The sequence below is a fragment of the Chelonia mydas genome, chromosome 13 (genome assembly GCF_015237465.2).
Source record: "Chelonia mydas isolate rCheMyd1 chromosome 13, rCheMyd1.pri.v2, whole genome shotgun sequence".
In the NCBI taxonomy this organism is placed as follows: domain Eukaryota; kingdom Metazoa; phylum Chordata; order Testudines; family Cheloniidae; genus Chelonia; species Chelonia mydas.
The window spans coordinates 14,349,079-14,375,480 of NC_051253.2; the positions used below are offsets into that span (position 1 = coordinate 14,349,079).

Sequence of the window (26,402 nt, forward strand, 5' to 3'; positions counted from 1 at the left end):
GGCAGCACCTCTCAATATCAAAGGATAGCTCAGTCTCTGCGGTCCATTCAGTCTGGTTTCTTTTGCTAAGGGCTACCAGTAAGGGGGATTTGAACTTGTAATAGCAGACACTGTATTCCATGACCAGTTCCCTGAGCCATCTAGCCTCTAAGCTAGGGGTTATCTGGAAGTCTATTAGACCTCAGTGAAAAAAGCTGCTGGCCGACAGAAGAGATGATTTCAACAGCAGAACTCTCTTTAAAGGAGGTGTTTGAAAGGTGGGAGTAGAAAACAAAAGTAGAAATTGAAAAACACTTTGCTGCTGTCATGTCACTTAGCAACAAACCCTTCTCCTTCACAGCAGCATTAGCACAGTGGAGTGACTGCACGAGGTGCACTAGTGAAACCTGGGGATAAACAGAGAATGTAGGAAGGAAAGAAAAATGAACTCATATACCAGCTGATTATACTAAGCTTTCATTCTAAGTTTAGATTCTTACATGGCAAGCGCCGTAGGGTTAAGCCTTGGTGCCCCCTATTGATTATGGCTTCCGGGCACTACTGCAATGTAAATTATAAAGACACTTTTTGGGGGAAAACAAAAGTTTAGTATTATCTCCTAGAAGATGAGCCATTCTTTCTGTTTCCATTGCCACTCCCCAGTCCCTTTCTAACACCTCGCTCTGAGATTCTCAGTCTCCTGCTTGCTCTCTCTCCCTTTGGTTGTTGGACCTCCTTCTGCAGAAATATACCCCATTCCTCCAAGTCAGCCAGGTAGTTGATACTGGAGTGTGGCTCCTTGTAGCTCTACTACATGAGTGCTGAGCAGGAAGAAAAGAAGTTGTGTTCAGTTCCACTATGTGGAAGAGATGGCAGGGCCTTGTTTGAAAGTAATGTACTTGCTCCCTGCAAGGTACAGTAGCTGGTAGACTACTCTGTACCAGAAAGAGGGACACCTATCAGGTCACCTTTGAAGGGATGAACAGGGATAGAAATGAGGCTCCTGTCCATTAAACTAGATTACTCTCCTCCTTGCCCTTACATGGGGTGAGAGCGCCACTGTGATGAGCTTCAAAGTGGTAAAGATCTGAAGTTGATCCCATCACACTGAAGGCCAAGAGACTTGTTGGAGGGCTGGTCATCATGGGGCACAAGAGGACCCTACTCTCCATGGATTCAAGCTGTCATTAAGCTGATAGAGAATCTTTAACGTGGGAAGGAGTGAAACTGCAGGGACAGGTTTGAGAGTGTAGAGCACTGCAAAGTATATGAAATACCACACAAATATAGCATCAGTCTGTGCCAAATAAATAACATGCCTTACCGAACAGCCATGCAGTGTTGCTTATTGTACAATTATAAATCATTCAAATGGGAAGGAAAAATCAGAATCCATCACTGTGGGCTTGTGTTCCTCTCTCTCTTGTTGCAATTACTAAAAGTGATTTTTGAACTGTTTTAAATGCATTTATAGAGAGCTGGGCATGACCTAATGGTCTGAGCACATGATCAGGAACTCCTGAGTTGTATTTCCTTTACGGCCTTAGGAAAGTCACTTAGGCCAAAGTAGATACTATTCCACTATGCCTTAATTTTTGGGTATACAAACTGCAGGCCTGATTTTTAGAGGTGCTGAACATGTACAGTACACATTGACTTTGGCTGGGGATGTTGGTGCTTAATGCCTCTGAATATACTAGTACATAATTGGTGGCAAATAAATGTTAAAACTAAGCAGCTAATCAAATACACACTCTCCTGCTGTGCATGCATGTACACACACACACATGCACACACACATTCAAGTCTCCACAATGAATTCTAAATAAACCCTGCCCAACAGAGAAGAATCTCTAGTTTCTACTACTGGAGTTTCATGTTAGCAGCTGCTAAGTAGCAAAGAAATGTAACCCTGGTGATCAGGCCAGAGAACACGTCCAGTGCTTTTAAGTAGGTTTCCCTGGAGGAAAAACAATAGGAAGCTGCTTGAGCAACCTAGCATCAGAGTGCTGCCCTCCCACTGCTGGCTAGTACTGGCATTGTGAGGATTCAGGGAGCAAACTTTAGTGAAGCTTTTGCTGCCCACTGTGGTGAAAAGAGGCCTAAAGAAAAGTGGAGAAGGTGAATGGGATTTTGGAACAAATGGGACTCAATAGTATTGATTCATAGCAACAATCAGATTTTATGGCGATAGATGTGATAAAAATTCCAAGCCCATTTTGGCTCAGTTCATATTGCGGATTGTTCTTGTAATGAATTTAGGCAAATAACCTGGCGCACCACAACCGTAGGCCATATGTAGCCTTGTACTATAGGTAATGCAAGAAAGCAGAATTGGAAGCAAATTCTTTCTAATATTCAAATTATTACACTTGATATTCATTGTTAACATCTGCCAGTCTCAATTCTGCCCTTAGTATGTATGCATAGCTCCCATTAAAGCCAATGGTGAATCACTGGGCTCAGGGTCGTAAATGACCGAGTAATTCACCATTGGTTTTAATGGGAGTTGTGCATATATATTGCGAGGAGAATTGAGATCATCAGACTTTATATATAATCCGCACTTGGTATTCATTGTTAAAGTCTTGCCGTTGCTTTGGAATATTCTGGTAGCCTATGCTAGGGACCAGCAGAGCTCCTTTACAATAGTGCCATCCACTAGATGTAATGATGACCAAAGCTAAATAAACATCAGAGCAAACCTTTTTGTAAATTTCAGTCTCTAAGAGACTGATTTAAGAGATGTAAATAGGCCTTGCACAATTCATCACAAAACAGGGAGTCTAATTATTTGTATCAAACTCTCTTCTTTACTCAGATATTTTAATGCCTAATGGGAAAAAGTCAATTCTACTACAAAAAATAAATCCAGTATAGTCCATAAGCCCATGTGAAAAAAATAATTATCAATATTATAATCTTACATGAAATATACACACATATGTGTATGTTACAATTTATGAAATATGTGACAAATAAAATATGGCATGACTCACTATATTTATTGCATCATGTAATTTTAAAATGTCATAGGAAATTGGGCAATTTTGTATTATTCTTATAAATGTACTTATAAAACCTAATATCGAGAGGAATGGTCTTGTAGCTAAGGTACTGAAATGGTGAGATTCAGGCAATCTGGGGTGAAATCCTGGCACCTTTGAAGTCAATGGGAGTGTTGCTTCTGACTTCAATAGGGATGGGATTTCACCCCTGAGTTCTACTCCCAATTCTGCTACACACTTTGTGGGTGATCCTACCAAATCGCTTAATCTCTCTGTGCCGGATCCCTGACTGTAAAATGGGGAGACTACCACTTTTATCCATCCTTTGTCTGTCTCATCTATTTAGACTGAAAAATTTCTGGGCAGGGACTGTCTCCTATAATGTGTCTGTACAGCACCTAGCACAATGAAGCCTGATCTTGATTTTTGGCCACAAAGTGCTACTGTAATATACACGTATAACTGAAGATATTTTCCATAGGACAATATAGGAAATCCTTTATGGAAAGGATCCTTTTTGTGGCTGTTTTACTCTAATCTTTAATTTGGAATAAAGAAATCAACAGTGAAGAATTCAACCCCCTATTGTCCTATTGAAAATAAATAATTTTAAATTGATTCACCATGAAAAGCTACTCCTAAAAAAAAGTTTGAGAGTTGCATATAGGAGATTTCAAGAGAGTGTGCAATGGAGGAATGTTATCTTATCCTGAAATAAAAATAAATTAGGAAAAAGCAAATGTGGTGAAAAATAATCTCTACACTTCCTAAAACCATATACAGCAAATGTTTTTCATTATTTTTCTCTCATACTGAACTTTAAGAGTTACAAATTTATCTACAATGTCTGGAGTCACTCTTCAAAAAGGTCTGCCCTAGTGTCATTCAGTCTCTACTGAATTCCATGGTACCTGGCAGTGAATGATTTTAGTGAGGACTTCAAAGATCATATTTTCTCAATAAGTAACATATTTCCTTCTATCGAACTCCAAAGGTAACTGATCAATCTAGTCTCTATAGATTTAAATCAGAAATAGTCCATGATGACAGCGTGTCATAAACCAATACTTCTTTGTCAACCGGATACACCGAAAGCAATGCCTCAATCTTTTTGTTGTTGTTTTTACTTAAGCTGATAAGAAAGTTAGTCCTGTAGTTGATTAAGTTCTGCAGAAATTGGGCTTGTGATGAATCATTAAACAAAGACATTTTTTTTCCACAGCAATAAAGCCTCAAATGATTAATTAAGGGCACAATGCCAAACCCAGTGTCTTTGTTTAAAACGCAGTGGACAAGACAGGCTTGGGAAAGTTGATGTCTTAAGTAGACGCCACAACATGTTTTTAATTATGTTCAGGAAGAAGAACAAGAATGGGAATTGCCAACTGTTTGGAAAGATCTTTTTTTTTTTTTTTTTTGAAGAAAGATTAGAATAAAAAAAACCAAACAGAGCATTATTGATTTAACACAAATGCCATTTGTTGGGCCTTTTGTAATTTCCTTATTAGTGTCATCATTCTGGAGTTCATATGCTCCCTTCTGTTATAGCATTTGGCACACATTCAGCTCCCAGCAATATGATACAGTAAACATGCAGTGACTGCTCATATTAAAATGTTTTATTTGTTGTAACTGTACCAATGATCAGGCAGTACAAGTCCTAAATTATCCCAACCATTTCACAAGCTAATTTGAAAGGAAGTAGCAAGTGACCGTCTCTGCAAAACAGATACACACAGGCTGAGAAGTGCAGAGCCAGTGCTGTCAGTTGGAAACAAAACAAAAAGTTCATGCAACATCAGTTCTCCACAGCTTCTTGTCAGTTGCGTTCAGACTGTTCAAATAGAAGACATAAGCTGGAATCAAGAGCTGTGCAGTATGATAGATTGTTGTACTGACACCCGTTTTCATGTGTTACTTCATGTATATGGTGCAATATACCCCCGCCCCTGCACCCCCAATCTGTTTGGGAACTCAACTTTTATAAAGCCCTCCATTCTGTGGAAGCTGTAGAAGTGGATACCTCAAGCCTGTTCTGAAATCCCAAAACACAAATGTAAGAAGTGATTTTGCTTGCATCAGTATTTGCGTGTGAATTTAGGATGCTCCAAATGGGCCTGATTTTTAGAGGACAAATACTCAGAACTTTCTGAAAAGGAGACGCACCCAAATATAAACTAAATCAGATAACAAGAGTATGAACAACAGGGATTTACAGTTCTATAGCACCTTTCATCCCACAAGATGCCAAAGAGCTTTGGAAATTCTGGGCCTTAAAACGTGCAAATGCTTGTTCCTGCAGCTGCCTTTCTCCTTTATGTGTGCAACTGCTGCCACGGTGCTTGCAAATGGCCAATTAAACAGGGAGGAAGCGATAGTTGCCATGCTAAAAGTCCTGGGCATAATTTCTTTTTCCCGCTGACTGATGTCAAATGTGGCAGAGGCTTTACTAACATGAAGTTCAGTTACTTCATAAGGGTCTTGTTCTGCCCTTTACCTTTATGCAAACCTCCCAATGTCATCAGTGGATGGTTGCTGTGAACCAAGGCTAGCATATGACCCTAATTATGTAGCACCAGCCCATGGATCATAATTAAAAATGTAATTTGGCCCTCACCACAGAATGGGCTTGACACCTCTGGAATAGAATGGTGACCTTACAGGCTCTTCAGCTCCAATTCCTACTGCTTTAACAGGCAGATGCTTAAGCATGTCACCCCTCAGTAATTACATGACCAATGCATTATAAATACAACGTATTCTCTTCCCCCTTTTTATGAGATGATATATATATATATATATATATTTATAAAATACTCATTAGCCTTAGTGAGAGATATCCATGTAAATCTGCATGTATCTAGGGGAGAACAGACCCTAATTACATGTTCCTGCACATTATTTGGTAACTGTATTTAGGACTTACAGGGCAGTTAAAAGATTAATTACCATGTAACATACAGTTTTTATTCCTCATATATAGGCAGAGGCAAAAATTAACAGATAATCATCCTGCGGGCCCATGGCGGGCATATGATATATGAAGGCTTATTTCACAGATTGGTTTTAATAGAGCTAGGGCATTAGATATTGACTGCTGCCTGAGGGGAAGGGATAAGATGAGGTTGGGAGGTCGCGGGACCATTCCCCCAGCTCTTCTACACACAACCCCAGTGGGTGCTGAAGGCTGCACCATCATAAAGATGTTGCAGCTTTCCCAGTCCCTTAGTGCCGTGGGCCACTCAGCACAATCAACAAGGCACATTCTTTCCCTGGCCTGTGGTGAGACTTGGCCCCACACCCTCTATCTACACCTGTGACTAAATATCATCATTTGGCTTTGCCTCTCTCACAAAGACTTGATGCTTCCCTCACTGTGCAAAATTCAGTGGGAATTCCTGATGCAGAAGGAGTGGGGGGTTGGGGAAGTGTAATCAGGAGTGAGGTTCTGGAACATCCTTCAGATAAGAGTGGCAGAAGCAACAACCAAACTAGCTTCTCAGTGGAGCCTCATAAATTTATGAATGGGATTGTATGGCAGAGTTGCCTGTGATAGCAGGTCACTTGATTCAATGTTCCAGGAGGTCCCCTCCAGTCCTATGTCCCTAATAAATAACCATGTACAGGAAGATGTCTAATCTATGTGGTTGCGGATATTTCTTCAATACAACTCTTTAGGATCCCTTTTAGCAATAAGAACTGTGTGTAAATTCTGTACGTATCAATGGGAAATAGACACTGATAGAGTTTCCATATACATAAAGAGAACTTGCATGAAGCAAACAAAAATAAAGAGAGCTAAATTTTCAGCCCTTTCCTTTGATGTTGTGTGCCCACTGGTGGATGTGCCAACAATTCCTGGGCCTAATCCTGCAAAGAGTTATGAATTCCCACTGATTTTGGTGCTCACTGTGTGCAAATTGAGCATTTACATACTTATCAGTGTAGTTTAGTGCATGAAGATGGAGCTTTTTTCACAGGCATAACTGTTTGCACAGGCACCTTTGAAAACACAATGGATTGCAAGCCCAGAAGTGGGCATGCAAAATAGGAGGCTGGCCAAAAATATAGCCCTCTAAAGTGCTACTGGCATTGGGAAATGGTAAATACAAGGAGATGAGAAGTTACTAAGTATAATTATTGTAAAACAGCCAGAATTTTATGAAACAATTGATAATTATATAATTCTGAAATTATAACATTTAATTAAAATGGGGTTTTTTTTTGCATATATAAGAATATATATTTATTTAGCATAAGTAAATGTCTAAAAACCAATGTGTATATTCAGAAAAAATTATTTCACATGATTATTTTGATCTAATTTCACAGAAAATGGTTAATCTACTTTCCTTAAATTCTTTAAATATAATTATAGGTAATGTTAAAAAAATGGTTTTGTGTATCATTGGAATATGGGTTGGATTGATTTCAGATGTATGACATAAACACCATCCATGAGATGCACACAAGTGAAATTATAATCTGGACCTAATTGCTTCTAGGATATATCAAATAGTTTAAAACCTCTAATGGGTTCTATTATTTCAGCAGGGCATGCTGATGAGAATGTGCCAGACCTAAACATAGAATGTATGCTATGGTATCACAGTTCATATGAGAGAATTCTGATTGATGCTGAGTCCCCAGAATTCCTACTGAAGCCAATGGTCCAAATTTGGAGAGGTGTTGAGAGCTGTTGAGAGAATTCATTTTAATGAAAGTTGCTGGTGCTCAGCACTTCTCAGGATTTAGCCTTTCAACAAGCTTTGAAATGCGTAATTTCTTAGTTGTAATTTCTTCCAGTGAGAGCCATGTTTATCAGTCACAGACATCTTGGTAAGTATATAGGATATGGGCTATTTTGATTCTACAGCAGCTGGTAATGCCAATGGTGCAGTCAAAATTGAGAGAGCTGAGAAATGTTTGCTTCTTAAATGATGTAAGGGAGGTGGAAAGCCTTCCAATGGGACCTCTATCATTAGCTGCAAATACTCTATTAAAAACACCAATGCTAAATTTATCTCATTCAGGTCTGAAATTCAGAAAGGCTTCCACTGTGCTTTTTATGCAGCCAGCTAACTAACTAGTATTAGTTTACAGTGGCCTTATATGAACTCCAACCAATGATTCACAATAAGCTAGACTCTTTCCCCTCATGATACAGATACAGAAAAGAGTCTGTCTTTCAAACTCCAGTCTGAAAAATAAGTGTACAAGCTGATCAGAGGTTTATTGCTGTATTAAAACATTCAGCTGGTTTGGCTGATGATAGAAGCAGAAGACAGAAGTACATAGGGAACCGGCAAGAAAAGAGAAATTGTGTTCCCCCTCATGGAAATGTTATTATTTACTTTAATTAAGCTCTCCCTAGGCTTATGAGCTTAAATAACAAACAACCCTAGATGCTTCCCCTCTGTCCCTCAAAACAAAACAAAACAAAACAAAAACAAAAAAACAAGACCTTGCTTACCAGATAGACTTTTTTCAAAGATGCAGTTGAAGTTCAAATATGGCTAATCACTCAGTAGTATTTTATGATGGAAGTCTGTTCAGAGCTTGGTGGTACCTAGAGCTATTTCATAGTGAATCAGTATCATGTCTACTTTCCAATACTGATATAGGATACATAGTTTTATAGCAGTGACAACATACTTTTAAGCCATCTCAAGAATATTTTGCAGTGCTCAGAAATGCAAGGCATCAAGTGGAAATGAGAGTTTCCATAAAGAAAAAAAAAAGACTTATTTCTTGCACTATACAGAACACACGAGAGATGTTATTAATTTTCCTGGTTTTGTGTACACACACACACAATTTTATATATATATATATATATATATATATAATATTATTGCATACAAAGTTTGGATTAGATTATGCATCTCCTATACTGCATGGTCAAGGAATACAGACTCTAGCTATGTCTACAAATCAGGAAGCTAAGTAACATACACTATGTAGGAGAGGTCTGTCTACATGTATAATTTTAAAAATTGATTTCACAAACACTCATGAGATATTGGCAACACCTAGTTCTCACCTAATACTGTGTAGATACAAATAGGCATTCATAATTTAAATGAGTCCTGCTTCTGCACCCCACAAACATGAGCTGGATACAAAAGGAAAAGGGAACACTCTCTCCAGATACAGTGAGGATCAAGCAGAATCTCATTAAGGACCACTTCAAAGATCAGTTCTTCATTTCCATACAAACAAGTTTAAATTATCTTGTGTGAATCTGCTGTTAGCAGTTGCACTGTTCCATTATGCATGATTCCTGACTGCTTGTATCATGAATATCTGCACAGTGCTCCATTAGCAATTTTCGGTGTTATGCTAAAGCTTGCAAGTGGTCATGTTATTAGGTTAAAGTACTATATTATGCATATGTATTCCACCTTCCCACATTTGTTATTACTTCTGATGTAGACCCATATTTTCAGAATTTCACATGGATTTGCACATCTACTTTGCATAGTCAATTTGTGTGATTGCCAGTGCAAACACAGTGGATACGCAAACACAAATGATAGCTAACTGGCCATTTGATCATACATTCACTGGAGCATAATTGTGCTAAATACATGTACAGATTAGGAATTAGTCATGTATGCACTACTGATCAATCAGAGAGTGTCTATAAAGTTATCCCTTTTATATAATTAAAAGTTCACTATGGCACAATTTATTAGTTTTATTACATAGAATTTTTTTCTATACAATAATTCTTTTCCTAATTTTCTAATTTCCTCTATATACCATTTCATCCTCTGTATTTTCTCATTTCAGTCCTATGTATATATATCTTATCAATAACTTTTAAGAGTTAAATTGTGCTTTCAGTTACTCAAATAGTCCTTGCTTCAGTGTTATTCACGTTAGTAAAGTGAGATAGATTTGTCTCTAGCCGAATAAAGGGATTAGTTGATGTGTTACAATGAGAAATATATAACATACATTATATTTATAATAGTAAATGATAATACTCATATATTGATTACTTTGCAAAGCTCCAGATCATGGCTGAATGGTTATGTGATGCAGAGAGTTTGAATAGGTACCACATAAACCCAAGCTGCCTAGATTCAGCTTTGTCTTAGAGAAAAATTATTTTTTATCAAGAGGAGACTATCAAAAACATGCTCTTTTTATAGAAAACTTCCATTCTTATAAATAAAAACAATGAGGAGTCCTGGTGGCACCTTAGAGACTAACAAATTTATTTGGGCATAAGCTTTCGTGGGCTAAAACCCACAAAATGTATTTATGAATACATATGAATACATATGAATGTATTTCCTTCCTCTCATCAGGGAAAGGGCATGCCAAAGTAACTGGGACACCTCCACAGAGTTGCACATGAGGTACCTCATGCAAAGCAGGCTATTTGTTTCAAGGGAATTATCCAGCGGTGAGCTGGAGTCGGTTCGGACCAGTTTGCTAGAACCGCGAGGGACAATCGGTTCTAAAAGGGCTTCTAAATTTAACTGGCCAAAAGTGGTGCCTTAGGCGTCGACTCCATGGGTGCTCCAGCCCTGGAGCACCCAAGGGGAAAATTTGGTGGGTGCAGAGCAGCTCCCCACCCTGCCCCCGGCCCCAGCTCACCTCCGCTCCGCCTCCTCCCCTGAACGTGCCGCTCCGCCCTGCTTCTCTGCCTCCCCCCCCCCGCCCCCTGGCTTCCCGCGAATCAGCTGTTCGCGCGGGAAGCTGGGGCGGGCTGAGAAGCAGGCGGCGGCTTCACACTCAGGCCCAGGGAGGTGGAGGTGAGCTGGGGCTGGGGGGCGCAAGGAGGGCCGCCCGCGCCGCAGCAGGTAACCCTGGGGGGGGCGTGCAGGGGAACCGCTCCCCGCCCCAGCTCACCTCCGCCACCCTCGCCCTGAGCAGGAAGCCGCCGTCTGCGTCTCAGCCCTCCCAGGCTTCCTGCCGAACAGCTGATTCATGGGAAGCCGGGGGGAGGGGGCATGGAGAAGCAGAGCGGGACGGCGCGTTCAGAGGAGGAGGTGGCGGCGGAGCGGAGGTGAGCTGGGGCCGGGCGCGGGGTGGGGAGCTGCCGGTGGGTGCTCTGCACCCACCAAATTTTCCCCGTGGGTGCTCCAGCCCCGGAGCACCCACGGAGTCGGTGCCTAAGGCGCCACTTTTGATGTGATCAGTGAGGGGAGCAACTGCTCCCCCGCTCCTCCCCTAGCTATGCTCCCCCGCCCCTAGGAGCCAGAGGGACCTGCCAGAATCTTCCTGGGAGCTGCCCCAGGTAAGCACCACCGGGGCTCCCCACTTCGCCCCCCTGGCAGGTCCCTCTGGCTCCTAGGGATGGGGTAGGCACCCACTACGGTGGCCCACGAGACCCTCCTGCCTGGTTCTGGGGGCAGTCAGGGGATAGGGGAGGAGGGTGGATGGGACAGGGGTCCTGGGGGCGGGGCGGGGGGTTGGATGGGGCAGGAGTCCCGGGGAGCGGGGGTGGGCAATGACCCCCTCGTGGTGTGAGGAGGGAACCGGTTGTTAAGATTTTGGCAGCTCATCACTGGAATTATCCCTGTGAGACCAAACTTGAAGGCAGAATGTGATTCTGAAAGTCCCTTTGGCTTTGCCGTTGTGGTGCAACACACTGGGATTTTCATCAAGAAATTCTGACTCATGATATGAAATGACGAAAGAAACTTCTTGTAACTGATAGCAACTTGTTACTGTAGTATGAAGGCCATATGTACACATAGGTCTGAGTACCTCTTCTTGTCTCTGTTTGATACCACTCCTTGTGGACTTAAAAGATGTGGGGTGGCATAAACCATAATAAGGATAATACCCATGTCTGAACAGACATTCCAAATGGCATATTATATAGATGCAACTGACTGGAATCTTAAGCTAGTTCCAGCTCCACATTTTGAAAATAAACTTTTTCTTTTTAAGAGGCCAAATCAAATCCCTGAAACCAACCCGTTACCTCTCCTCTGCCTATCTTTTTCAGCTGTTCAAAATCCAGATCCAAAATTTGAGGCTAGATCACATCTGTGATAACAGACTGTCAGCTCTGATATTTTACCCTCATAAATTTCAGACTGATGTACATTCTTGTCAAGGTAGTTCATCTATTGGAGTGTATTGTGTGCTTCTAATTTGTCACTTTCCTTGCTACATCCCTGGTGATCGCAAATTACACCTGGCTTCTTATCGTGGGGCCCCACAGCAACAGTGAAAGCAGCAATGAAGCATCAAGGCCCTGATCCTGCAAGGTGATGAATGCTTTCAATTCCCATTTATGACTGTGGGAATACAGGATACTCAGCACTTCACACAATGTGCACATAATTTGAGCAGATCCCTAAAGCTGTTGCCAGTTTTTGCTACTATCCAAGGGGTATATTCAGAATAAAAAGTGCATGATCTATTAATTATTATTATTAATTATTGTCATTATTATTATTATTATTTATATTAGCATGACACCTAGAAGCCATAGTCATGGTCTAGGATCCCACTGTGCTAGGCACTGTACAAACACAGAACAAAGAGATTTCACTCTAAGTATAAAAAAGAGAAAACTGATGGATACAGATAGACGGGGTAGTACAAGAAAACAATGAGAAGTTACTGATCAGCATGAGAGGCAGTGGTCTCAGCACACCAGCTGACAAACCATTGACAAGCTGATCTATTTAATTTCATATCTTTCTTTTCACTTGCTACTTCTTGGCTGAATCTTTGAGATAGAAACTCATGTCTCCCATCATTGCTAGGTTACCACTGCCAGCCAGGTTTTCAGATACCCTGTTAAAATTACAGTAGAGTAATGAAATAAATCCAAATTAGGAACTATTCCATTTCAGGAGGAACAGAGGAGCTGGAGAACAAAATTAAGAACCCACAATATTTGTGGAATAGAATGGAAATAGAATAGGTTCAAATTGTTTACATGCCTTTATATATTTTTCTTTAAAATGTTTTCTGGAATCCTATTATCTGAAAAGCATTAAAAAATGTGCATCAAATGTTCATGGCTGCATTAAGAGTTATCACAACCATACACGCAATCAGCATAACTGTGTGTGCTGATCCAATTAATTAGCCGTTTCCCTTCACAATTACTACAGTTGTGCATGCGGCCACAGTAGCTGCATGGATAAATCCACCTGCATACTCAGTTGTACATGCACAGCTATGAAAATCTGGGTTCAAATTTCCAAGCAAAAATTAAAAGGGCAACAACGCGGACCATGGGGAATAAAGAGGCACTTCTTACACTTTGTCTTCCAATTTTTACATATCTGTAGAGTAATACATACCTTTTGTGAAATACTAATGTGCAGGAACTGAAATACTATAGTAAAAACCTCCTGTATGTATGTCTTTAGGCATTTGGATTCCTCTCTTTCTTCTCTCACACCCCTTTTAATAGTAACTAGGAATAAAAGAATACACAATCTTCCCAGGGCCCTAAATGCCATGATTTATGATAAGGGGTTCTTGATAACAGGGTTGCCCCAACTGGCCATCAACGAAAATCCCCTATGCCCCTAAACACCAAGGAGTTAAATTCTTCCCCTTCTGCTCCCCTACATAAAAGAAAACAGATGTGATTTTCTTTACAAAAGAGCATTTCATTTAGAGAGAGAAAGAAAAAGGAAAGGCAGTGTTAACATAGCCATTATTCTCCATCTCAGGGAAAGCAAATCCTATTTTGCCTGTCATTACAGTAGGTAGAAAAATCCTTTCATCCAGTCATTAGTTGTAAACATTCCGTCGCCTTGTGGGACCAGGCCTATGTTTCCCATCCTGTGCTAAAGCCATTTTCTAATACTAATGTTTTATACACACATCTCAGATACAATGCGAACTCCCCCAACCCCAAAGGCAACAGGGCATTCGTTTATACTAAATCAGAAGTGTCACCCTTGGCAACCTGCAGCTCTGAAACATTTATTCAGCTTCACATTGCTGGCACTTAGAATTATTTCTTTCATGCCTGATAGCCAAATTACAATATGGCAGGTTTCCCCGGAGCCACCGGATCATTAGTGCCAGCTCACAACATACTTTCAACTGATATGGCATTTCATGTACAGCTGCCAATCAAAAAATGGGAAATGCAAATGATGGAGGGCCCATTGGTGTTCAATTACTGTACAGTGAGCTCCTTACAGCTTCACTTAATGACTGGCAGTCATTTTGCTGAGCGGAAGAAGAGCAGAGAACACAGAGAAGAATTCCCTCCGGGAAGCCAGTTGCAAGTGCAAGAAGTTTTTACATTTGATTTCCATATTTATTAATTTTCCCCCCTCTGTGTGTTTCTAAACACTAGGCCAAAAAAAATACTTAGCACAGCTTGTTATACAAATACCCAGCCTTGTCAGTTCAGTCGATTGCCAAGGCCACATCAGCAGAAGATGAAGGCTTTTTTTCCTGCTCAAAATACATTCCTCTTCTTCGAAAAGCTCAAGATGTTTCAGCCTCCATTGAAAGACTATAAACTGCTTCAAACCAGATTATTAATAATCCAGTTTAGTCATTTCAATTGTCCCTTCCACACCCAAGAAAAGATGATGCTGCCAGCCTGTGCATGGAATGACATCTTATGCCATTTGCGAGCTCTCTCTCTCTCACTCACACATGATATATCTGTGTAGGCCCAATCCTTCAGGTTGCAGAGTGTCTCCTATGAGGTGAGGAAAACAATCAATATTGGGGTGCTCATTAGTACCACGCAGAATCAGGCTTTCTTTTTAGCTGATATAAACATTTATTACTATATATATTATAATAGCCCTTTGAGGCACCAACCAAAATCAGGGACACGTGGTTGTTGCTGTAAAAATACATAGGAAGAGACTGCCCTGAAAAACTTACAAAACATGGAAGAAGGGAAGTATTATTATGCTGATTTACAGGTTCAGTGCAAAGAAGCTGAAGCTCAGCAGTTTCAAATGGGTTTTGCTTTCTGTTTTACCTTCACTCGCACCAAGAACTTGAAGTGAAACTTAAAGTGCATGAACCCATGGGAATAAAAAACTAAAAACATTTGTGCAACCTCTTGCAGAACAAATCCACTTTTTTTGGTCACCGATACACATCTCTTGAGGGATCTGGCATATCCACACACACACATTTTTAACAAACCCCACTATGGGGCATCAGTGAGGTTTGAGGCTGAACTCTTCAGCATCAAAATGGACCATTACTATGAGAACTAAAGAACACCTGCTATGTGAGAGTAGTAGTAGACTATTATCCCCTCTGTCATATGGCCAGGTGCCCAAGGCAAGAAGTAAAAATCTTAACTTACCCAAAGTTCATGGCTGTTTGAATCCAATTTTCAGTTCAGGCTTATCTCAAATAGACACATGTACACACAGATACATGGATACACATGGAAGGCAGAATACAGGAGTGGTATACCGGGGAGACATGGTAGCATAAGGAATAAACAATAGGACCAGAAGTCCAGAGTATTTCTCACACTTCCATTGGCCTACTGTGTAATGTGGGGCAAGTTTAGCCGTAGGGTTCTCCATTTCATTTGCTTCCAGATATCTGTCAGGCCAATGCCAGGGGTGTGTCAGCAAGGTAACTGCCATCCTTCACCTCACTCTACCCCATTTTGGGATGTCTTGCTATCCCAGCAGTCCCCATGCCAGCAGAATGCATGCACTGCCTTGAGCCTGACCCTTGTGTGGAGTGCAGGATACACCTCTTGCCATCCATGTATGGAATGCTCAGGATCTGGCCCTAAAGAAAGCTCATTACTCTTGTAGTAAAGAAAGCTCATTACTCTTGTAGCACAAAGAGACTGTAAGGATTCAGAGTCAAGTCTTTACTGCCAGGGGTCAGTTCCACGTCTCTGGGATGTTACTGTTGCTCTAAGGGCAGACTGCCAACTGTCTCCGTTTCTTTCCTGCTCACAGGCCCCTGGTTCCTCTGGAGCTCCCTGGGACATCACCCCTTTTTCCTCTGTCACTACCTCTGTGTTCTCAGAACACTTCCAACAGGAGACAGGACCAAACAGAGCACCAGATCTGAACTCCGTGAACCTTAGGGAAATTGGGGTGTGGTTCTTACTTTGAATTTAGCAGCTTAGCACACTCTTTATAAGATGGATCTGGACTGTAGCATGGGGACGTAGAGTAAATCTGAACTTCCTGGCTTATGAATTCCATTTTTCTTCCACAGAAAGTGTTACTCTAGTGTCACTCATAGAATTGAGGAACAGACTGGGCTCTAGAGTAACATTATAAGGAACACAATAGTTTTCTCCCACAGTTACACTAGGAACATTTTTTAGTCACAATTAATAAATCCTGATGTGATCAAGATGTGTTAGCAGCCACCAGATTGGATTCTTCCTAATGTAACTGTGGGAAACCCATATTTCCTTATACACGTCAGAGAAACGGAACTCTAGATTTGCTAAAATGTTGTTTTAATAAAAATAGTTAATATGCCTGCCTAGTAACTGCTCTTTGAACATTAGTTACTGAGTCATATTAAAAATTCCGGAAAAAACAGGAAAAAAAAGACATAGATGAATCAGTGCCCATAAATGCTGTTGTTGTGCTTTAGCGAACATACTTAAATAGAAATAAAAGCGCAGCAGAAGCCAATCAGACCTGTTTCCCACTATACTAAAATAATAACATAAAAGGTTCCTACTTTCTTCAGGAAGAGCTGATCCACCATAGCACAGGGTATTGTAAGTGCAAGGTAAAAAGGGATCATCAAGATGCTGAGCATTGGAGTGGACCTGAGCCGGCATGAACGAGAGCTGCCAACCTACAGCTGCCCAGGGGGTATATAGCTACATTTCTCATGTGTACTTTTAAACTTATGTCTTAGACACACCCATTCTTTGCTAGTGCCCCCACTCTTTTAAAACCATGTGCTCTTGAGAATAAAGGAATGGACGCATAAGGAGCTCAGTACAAAGGATTACTATACCTAATGTTTTAATTGGTTTGTGCCCATACATAGCCATTACTCAGACTTGTAGTAGAACCTATGAATCTCACACGTCCTGCAATGTAACATGCAAGGACTTGCAGAATCAAAGCCTAAACGTTCGGGTGGAAGCTGGGAGATCGGTGGGAAAGCATCCATACTGAAGTATGAAAGTGTATTCTAAGTTTCAGCTTCAGAAGGTCATTTCATGGTGTTATAATCTTGATATAGCCTTTAGAATGGTGCCATTAATATGATGTTGTATTATATACATATTCTGTTAAAATGCCTAACACAGTCATATGCTGTAAATTGTGTACTGCCATAGAACATAGCAACATCACAGCATCATCTGCTGTTATCAGTGATAGTTCAAGATTAGTAATACTACATACAGACCATAGGTTTCTACAGCATCTTTCCTTCCACTTTCTTTCCGTTTCATGCACTGATGTCAATATATATGAATTTATTACATTACTGCCATTTTTATTTCCTTACTGTGATGCCAGAAGTGGGAAACTGGGGGGAAGAGGGGGAGAAGGGAATGTGGAGATTGACAGTGAAGGAGGGTATGTTTAATCAGAGACACTTTTATTAAGTATCAGATGAACCCTTGGAAAGGAAATGCCAAGTTTATCCCGAAAGTAAGTCCACAATGGCGTAATTATGTTGTTTTGAGTTTCCTTTTCCCTATGTTGAGAGCACTTTTTAAAACAAAGACACCATCTGTCTGAATGGTTGCTTAATACCTCAATTAGACCTAATTACTTTTAGCAATGTAGGGGTTACTTTGAAAATGATATCCTATGGTGCTGTCCACCCCTAATTGACATATCCTGCAAGAGCTGATCACTTTGGCTTTGGAGAAGTAAACGTGTTTCCCTCAAGGAATGAGGAGGGAGACTCTGTTGCTTTTGGTTCATGTAAGATGCCAATCAATGCTAAAAGCTTTACGGAATGATTCCAGAAGCCAAACTTGGTCATACCTGAGTGGTAAGAAGAAGGGTGCCTTACCGAATTTGTTTGTGTGTGATTTAACAACCGGACACTGCCAAAAACAGAGGGAAAAAAAGTCCGACAGTCTAATTATGGGCAGAAATACAGTTATCTAGATACAGCTGAATGCCTTGCAATTCCTGTCAGTAACTACAGCCACACTTCATTCTCCAGATCAAGACACACTTAGTTGGGAGGAGGAAGCGGTTTCAGGTTTTAGCCTAACAATCAAATAACCACCTCCATGCCAAAATCAGAACATGATGGTATAACGAATGCATGTGCTCCAGATGACAGATGCAATTATTAAATAAGCCACACACATGCACATGAGAACTGAGATTAGAACAGAGACCTGGTCCTTTTAGTCAAAAAGCAAAGGTTTCTGCAGCACGGGAAAGAAGATCTCTCTCAGCAGACAGCAGAAATAGGTAGCTTATTCTGTTTGTGGGGCATCCACTGATGGGTAAAATCCTACACTCACTCACACACGCACCAATCCCATATATTAAAATGGATCCCTGAACTGATCTAAATAAAGTACCCAATGCACAGTGTCTTAAAGCATATCAAATAATATGTTTTATTAACACTTAAATAGCAATTTGTGCACGATAGGTTTGAAATAGCCAACAGAATAAGCTATTTAAGCTTCCTTCTAATGCTACCTGCCAACACTACCCAACATTTGCCCAAATTTCAATGTTGTCTACTTAATTTCTGACACAAAGATAGTGTCTATTACGAGCACCGAGTATTGCTGCATTTTAACATGCTAACTCACTTCACAATACAGACTTTTCCACTGGCACAAGGTACAGTTATAGATGAAGTTCAAACAGCTAGGGCCTCAAGCCTACTGACAGCTTAGTCTCCCTTTTGATAGGCAAGGCCTTTCCTAGGCAAGGAGAGGCCTCGAGATTGGGACCTTAAAACATGCAAAGGAATCTCTCATTCTCCTTAATTCCCATCATGAAAGCTACTGGCCATTGGTTGACCTTGAAGCCAGTTCCGCAAGCTACATTTTGGAAGCCTGTGGTGGACCTTTGGGGTTAGCAATCTCTAATATCACCCATAATTTAATTGTTCTGCTTTTAGCCATATGTCTCCTTGCAATTATTGTGAAACAGATATAGTGGGTTCAGGACCAACCATGGACCAGATTTATCCAGGTTTCAGAGTAACAGCCGTGTTAGTCTGTATTCGTAAAAAGAAAAGGAGTACTTGTGGCACCTTAGAGACTAACCAGTTTATTTGAGCATGAGCTTTCGTGAGCTACAGCTCACTTCATCGGATGTGCTATGCATCCGATGAAGTGAGCTGTAGCTCACGAAAGCTCATGCTCAAATAAACTGGTTAGTCTCTAAGGTGCCACAAGTACTCCTTTTCTTTTTACAGATTTATCCACTGATTTCAGAGATGGTCTTGGCTACACCACATCCTTATAGAAGCTTGGCTAACTGGTTTGTTTTTCAGGGGGAATGGGAGTGGTTCAGGATGAAACAAAGAGCCAAACAGATTAAAAAAGCCATTTTAAAAGCTATTCAAGATGTATTTTTATGCATCTGATGCAAATATCCTGTCATTATTCAAAGAAGAGGAAAAAAGACAACTTAAATACTTAGAATACAATTTAAATGCTAAAAAGATTAGACTTACTTTACTGTTCTATGTTGTTCAAAGACAAAACCTATTACCTTTTTTAACCCTATTGCGTACCTTCCTCCTTATCTAGTCATGTGCAAACCTGTTTAGAAGGAACAAACAGGCTACGTCAGAATATAGACAGCTTGGATCAAATCCAGCAGACCCCTTAGTCCTTATTCCAATGGGGGTTTTGCACAAGTAAGGCCACAGCAGGAAAAAAATAACAACTAGTTAAAAAACCCGACAAAACCAAACCAAACCATGAACAGTCAGTACTGGTTGTAACTGCACCATTTCCAACTGTTAGTACAGTCATTTTCATTAGAATGGACTTATACCATTTTCTATCCTTATTAAAATTATTCTTGTTTGACTAAGACACCAACATTTTAAGAGTGCTGGACACAGTGTGAAATAGATAAATAATATGATTTTGCTTTTCTCTGTCAGGGTTTTGTTCTGGTTTACTTAACTCAGGTTTTTTTACATTGATGTTTTTACTTTAGAAATACCAGAACTCCACTTCTCATTTTTCTTTTTCTTTTTTTTTCTAAAAAAAGATATATTAGAATTGGAAAAAGCACAGAGAAGGGCAACAGAAATGATGAGGGGCATGGACCAGCTTCCTTATGAGGAGAGATTAAAAAGACTTGGACTGAGAAAAAAAGATGACGAAGGGAGTTGATGGTAGAAGTGTATAAAATCATGAATAGTGTGGAGAAAGTGAACAGGGAAGTGTTATGTACCCTTCACATAACACAAGAACGAGGGGTCACCCAATGAATTAATAGGCACCAGGTTTAAAACAAATATAAGGAAGTACCTCTTCATGCAACTCACAGTCAATCTGTGCAACTCATTGCCGGGGATGTTGTGAAGGCCAGAAACATAACTGGTTGCAAAAACAATTAAGGCTGGTCTGCAATGGGAACTTACACTGACATAGCGACGTCTCTCAGAAGTCTGAAAAATCCACACCCGTAAGGCCTGGTCTACACTGGGGGCGGGGGGATATCGATCTAAGATACGCAACTTCAGCTACAAGAATAGCATAGCTGAAGTCGACGTATCTTAAATCGACTTAGAATCACTTACTTCGCGTCCTCGCAGCGCGGGATTGACGGCCACCACTCCCCCGTCAACTCTGCTTCCGCCTCTTGTCCTGGTGGAGTTCCAGAATCAATGGCAGAGCGATCAGGGATCGATTTATCACATCTACACTAGACGTGATAAATCGATCCCCGATAGATTGATCACTACCTGCCGATCTGGCGGGTAGTGTAGAGGTGGCCCGAAAGACATAGGTATGCTGACTCAACTCCCAGTGTAGACAGTGCTAGGTTAATGAATGACTTGTTTTGTCAACCTAGCTACCACCTCTTGGGGAGGTGGATTAGCTATGCCAGTGGGAGAACTCCTCCATTCTGTGGAGATACTGTCTACACTGAAGAGCTACAGTGACACAGCTGCAGTAGAGGATATGTCCATCAGTGGCTACTAGACTAGTGGTCAGGGACACAACCACATGCTCTATGTGTCCCTAAACTGTTTGCCAGAAGTTAGGATTGCACGACAGGGGATGAAGACTAGATAATTGCCCTGTTCTGTTAATTTCCACTGAAGCATCTGGCACCGGCCATGTCAGAAGACAGGATACTGGGATAGATGGACTATTGGTCTGACCCACTGTGGCCATTTTGATGTTCTTTTCCTTGGAGGATCATGATAAACCCTATGAAGGATCTTGAATACGTGATATCTATACCTTTCACCCTGCCAAAGGCCTGATGTGTGACAAAGACCCCAAAGGAGGGACACACAAAAATGGATCATGCAGGAAACTTAACTGTGGGATTCAGTTCTTCAGTAAAAATAACTCCATGATATAAGTAACTTTCAACAATAGAAATAAATATATAGGTAGTGGAAGTGTGGAATGTAGGTAACTTGGGACTAAAGTGAGTGGCATAATTTTTTACATGAATGATACCACACAAGGTTAAAATAAACCTTTCTTCCTGGGGATGAGGTAGGATGGATGGGGATTAGGAGTCCGAAGTGAGCAAAGCAAAGAGACCAGAGAAGGATTTTACCACCAAAAGAAGATTTACTCCTAGAAATATTTTCATGTTGTGGCTTTGTGTTTGACCAAGCTGATGCATGTATTGTATTGGAATGGGTAGGGTCTATGCATTGAAGTGGATTTGCATTGAAATGCATGCGTATGATGTCGGCTGTTAGGTCTTATTCAGGTTATACAGTCCTTTTTAAAAACCCAGGTGCCCTGATTAGCCTGCCTTAATTGATTCTAGCAGCTTCTTGATTGGCTGCAGTTGTTCTAATCAGCCTGTCTTAATTGTCTCCAGAAGGTTCCTGATTGTTCTGGAACCTTCCCTGTTACCTTACCCAGGGAAAAGGGACCTACTTAACCTGGGGCTGATATATCTGCCATCTATTACTCTCCTATAGGCATCTGGTCCGATCCTGTCACAGTATATAGATCACTCTCAGTTCCTATTGTTGGCTATATGAAATGCAGAACAGAGGATGACTCACATATCCCCAAAACCCCAAACCAGGAGCTCAGTAAGAAGAAGGAACCCGTTTTACGTCCCACTCCAAATAATTGTTATGACAATTTATAATTATAGGCCAGAAATTTACATTTGCATTATTTTGAAATAAAAGTGCTGATCATAGCTGAATTAGACTTATATATCTGAGGCCTATTGATAATATATTTGACAAATTGACTGGTTTTCCTTACTGGTTGTTAGACCTGGTTGGAAAATTTCAATGAAAATAATAATAATAATAAAAAAATCCACAAACATTTTCACAGTTCCTGTTTGTTTTCCTGTTTTCTGACAAATTGGATATTAAGGCCCAAATTTTTAGCATTGCACACATGAAAAAATTCACAAATATAGCATAACAAAATTGCACATGTAGTTACCATGATTGCGTGTGCACTTATGGTAAATTACTGTGCAAATCACCCATGGACATTGCATTGATCATTTGGATGCACTTTATGATTTATCATTTTAAAGCAGTTCTTTGTATTTCATCTCTATAGAATTCCCTACGGAAGATGCTTCCAAGAAGGCTAATCGTACCAGTGAAGCTCATGGCAGTGAGACAATCAGGAAAAAAAGAATTTATTCCACTTTTGCAAAAGAGTCAAGTTCACCTAGGCTTCTGCAAAACAAGTTCCTCTTTTTTTTTTCTTTTTTCACAATTGATGGAAAAGATTCCACAGTCACTCATGGTGTACATCACACCCTTCACTGGCGTGGAGAATGAGAGAATCTGCAAGCAGACTTCTAGGAAAAGCTGAGGCACAGGGTTTTATTTTATTTTTGCCACATAGTCCATTTCGCAGTCTGTGGAAGTTTTCACCAGCACAATGATAGGACATAACCTGCCTCTACGACGTCATCATGCTTTTCAAGAAACATTATGTACTGAAATTGCCAAGCAATCAAATGAGTGGCTGAGCAATGAAACACACTTGCATGGGTTCTAATATTCTTGTACTAAGGAGCTGAAAGATGTTACTAGTACATGACAAAAAGCCTCCATTTTCTCTGCACTAGCACCGAACTATGAACATAGAAGACAAAACAAACCAACAAAAAAAACAACCAAAAAAACCCCCCCTGTTTGCAATTTGGATCTAATTTTGCCAACCAAGATTTAAATATTTATTTTGCGTGCCTGAATTTTAAATTAAATTGCAGTTGAGGTTATGCAGCAACCTTCAAAACAAGGAGCACCAGCTAGCCCAGAGCACTTGCCTATAACCCGAGAAATATTGTTTTTATTCTTCATTCTGCCACTGACTCCTTGGGCAAATCGCTTAATCTATTGGTGCCTCTTTGTTTCCCCTTTGTCTGCCTTGTCTATTTAGAATCCAAGCTCCTGAGGGCAGGGACTGTCTTTCCCAATGTGTTTCCCCAGTGCCTATTATAATGAAATCAAAATCTGAGTTGGGACCTCTCGGAATCTGCTGTAATACAAATAGCAATAATAATAGTGGCAGTGCTGGGGAATGATTGCAAGCTGGTTAGCATGTATGATGTCAGAAATACTAAGGCATTATAGAGAAATAACTAGGAGTTGTGGGGTTATCATATAAAGGAACCCTGAGGGTACTCAACAATTGGAGAGTTGTTCTTTATGAAAAGAAACAAGTATCTGCCTTTTTCATGACAGTACTGGGGAAAAATTGCTAAAATAAAATAATTTTCCCTGAAGGAAAGCCTACTGGAAGTGTGTAATTCCTTCTTGACCCAGCCTCTAAACTCAGACTTACTGGCAAAATGGCAGAGGAGTTAGCATATCAACTTGGGGTGTGCAGCAGTGCAGAAGAATCTGACAGCCTCCTGGATGAGTTCTCTATTTACCAACTCTACGACACTGACAGTGTTATGAAAGGGCCAGTAAACACAGCAGTGCTCAAATTCTGGGGCACAGTTCTTGGTGAGAAGCAGGCATAGGGCCGAATACGTTGTTTAGTTAGACTCATGTTGATTCTTTCGTGCTTGCCTTACTCAGAGGCAGAGTCTTAAAACATCTTGACAAAACCTAAATGATATCAGTGTCTAAATGGCCTGTCCTGCCAAAAAATATAATGGGGGAGATTCTCAGCTGGTATACACCGGAGTAGCTCTGTTGAAGTCCATGGAACTACACTGATTTACACCAGCTGAGGATCTGACCCATTGGTACTACTTTACTATAAAATTATGATATTACTGTAATATCAGTTAGCATGTCCAGGAACACAAGCAGGTAAATTCAGAACATAGGCACAATCTTGCAAAGACTTGGGCAACCTCTCAGCTTTATTTCTGTGAGTCGTTCAGTAGGACTACACATATCACTAAACCTAAGCAAGTACATATGCTTTTCCGGGAACAGAACCTAAGGTTGAATATTTGTTAACATTCTAGCTGTCCCATTGTGCTAGGCATTGTACAAAAGCAGAGTAGCACAGAGTTTACAGTCTCAAGAGACAACACAAATACTGGGGTGGGGAAAAGGGATATACGCAAAAAGAGGGGGAAGTGCAGGACAGAATAATAAATAAAATTATTATTAGCATTATTATTATTAATAATAGTTATAATAATAATTGACATAATAATTAAAAATAAATAGGCTAAATCCCCAAATCCTTAAATAAATGAATCTTCTGTAATCCTGCCCTAAACTATACAATAGTGTTACTCTGCACTATTAAACAGCTGCTGTGTTTCAACTCACAGTTGACCACAATTCAGTAAGGGCTGATCCAGCAACTATGTGAAACCTCATTGAGTCTGTTTCAGGATGAAGGCCTCAATCAGTGGGACTCCTCATATGTTTAAAGTAAATCATATGCACAAGTGTTCACAGGACCAGGGCCTACATTCATAAAGCACTTTAAAATCCTTTTGTGGGAAAGGTATCGGACAAGTATATGATTATTTATTACTCAAATTATTTTAATTCTGACTACATATAAATTGACCTAATAATTTGTGGCAGCACCATTCAAAGAATAACTCTACCAGCAATCTAGAATGAGATTTTAAAAGCCACCTAAAGGATTTGGAAGCCAATACCCTTTAATTGTAATGGGAATCGGGCCCCCAAATCCTTTATGTGGCTTTGAAAAAATCTCAGCCCTAAAAATATAAAAATGATCATGTGATATTTGTTAAGTGACCAACGCAGTTATAGAAATCATAGTAAAAATATTGCCAGAAACGTTCAGAACTTGATATGATGATTATCTTAAATTTGTAATTTGCATACTGTAAATGAAACATTTCAATTTAAAAACCTCCACAAATATGCAGATGTTTGTGAAGATGAATACCAGTATCCTATACTTCTAGCTATCAGTTTGTCAGCTTTTCCTTTTGTGCTTTGTTGCAGCAAATATAGCTTTGTATAGCAACAGAAGGACCATCTTTCATTTCAACTGAAGGCCACTCTCTTCAGTTCAGTCATTTTAGACAAATGCTCTTCATAAAATAAGGCAAATGTGTCGTTTTTGTTTTCTATGGGGTTCGGCTGTTATCCTCTGTCAATGGATTATCATTGAAGATAAAACCTTAACAAGCATTTTCTTTTTCAACTTCTTTTTGGGGTCATATTAGAGCCCATTGAAGTTCTGTGAATCTGCAGAAAAAAAAATCAATGACAGAATTCACCATCTGCTGCATAATGAAATAGACGTGAATAATATAGCATCAGTTGAGGGGGTTGAAAGTGATCAAATGTTGTTCAGCACCTCAATAATATTTCCTTGGAAAAAAGACTCGCATTACAGACTTCAGTGTCAGATTTTTTATTTGTATTTATTAACTCCATGGCTGAGAGTGGAATCTAATATGAGGTCACGGGGTTTGCAAAAAGCTTAATTTCTTTTGGATTGTGGCAAATATACCCAGATTCAGACAGTAGATCCCATAGCTTTAGAAGTCCAAAGGGCAAGGAAAATGTAAGCTAACTTACTGCACAATTGATTTAACAAACTTAAAGTATCCAATATGTCACCGTTTAGAAAAATCCTCCTTATCTGGTAGGCAAATCGGGAAGCCTTAGATTGTGTGAGCATTTTTATGAATGAAAAAATTAGTCTCTCCATCCCAAATTTTGGTCAAACTTTGGAAGAAAAAACAAAAATAAAAAACTCCTTTAATAGCTGATGATTCTATCATCCTATGGGAACTCAGTTCAATCTTTAAAATGATCCACGTCACCTGGAAATATGGTTAAAAACACAAAATCAGTTTGTATCACTCATTAAGGCGTAAATAATTGTTTCTGTTTTCTGGTCAG

At 40.1% G+C, this 26,402-nt stretch overlaps 1 protein-coding gene across 6 annotated transcripts in view; it reads right to left on the reverse strand.

Annotated features, from left to right (window-relative positions):
* Nucleotides 1-26,402, reverse strand: part of TSHZ2 (teashirt zinc finger homeobox 2) — a 262,531-nt gene that overhangs the window by 21,513 nt on the left and 214,616 nt on the right. For 2 of the 6 annotated variants that reach the window (XM_037915787.2, XM_043527512.1), the window contains exon 3: nt 25,462-26,323. The exons of 3 other annotated variants lie outside the window; for them this stretch is intronic. The gene's annotated coding sequence lies outside the window, so the exon portion shown is untranslated. Of the gene's footprint in view, nt 1-14,595; nt 14,644-25,461; nt 26,324-26,402 lie in introns of those variants that run through there. One more of the 6 variants, XR_006285605.1, reaches the window with a different exon arrangement.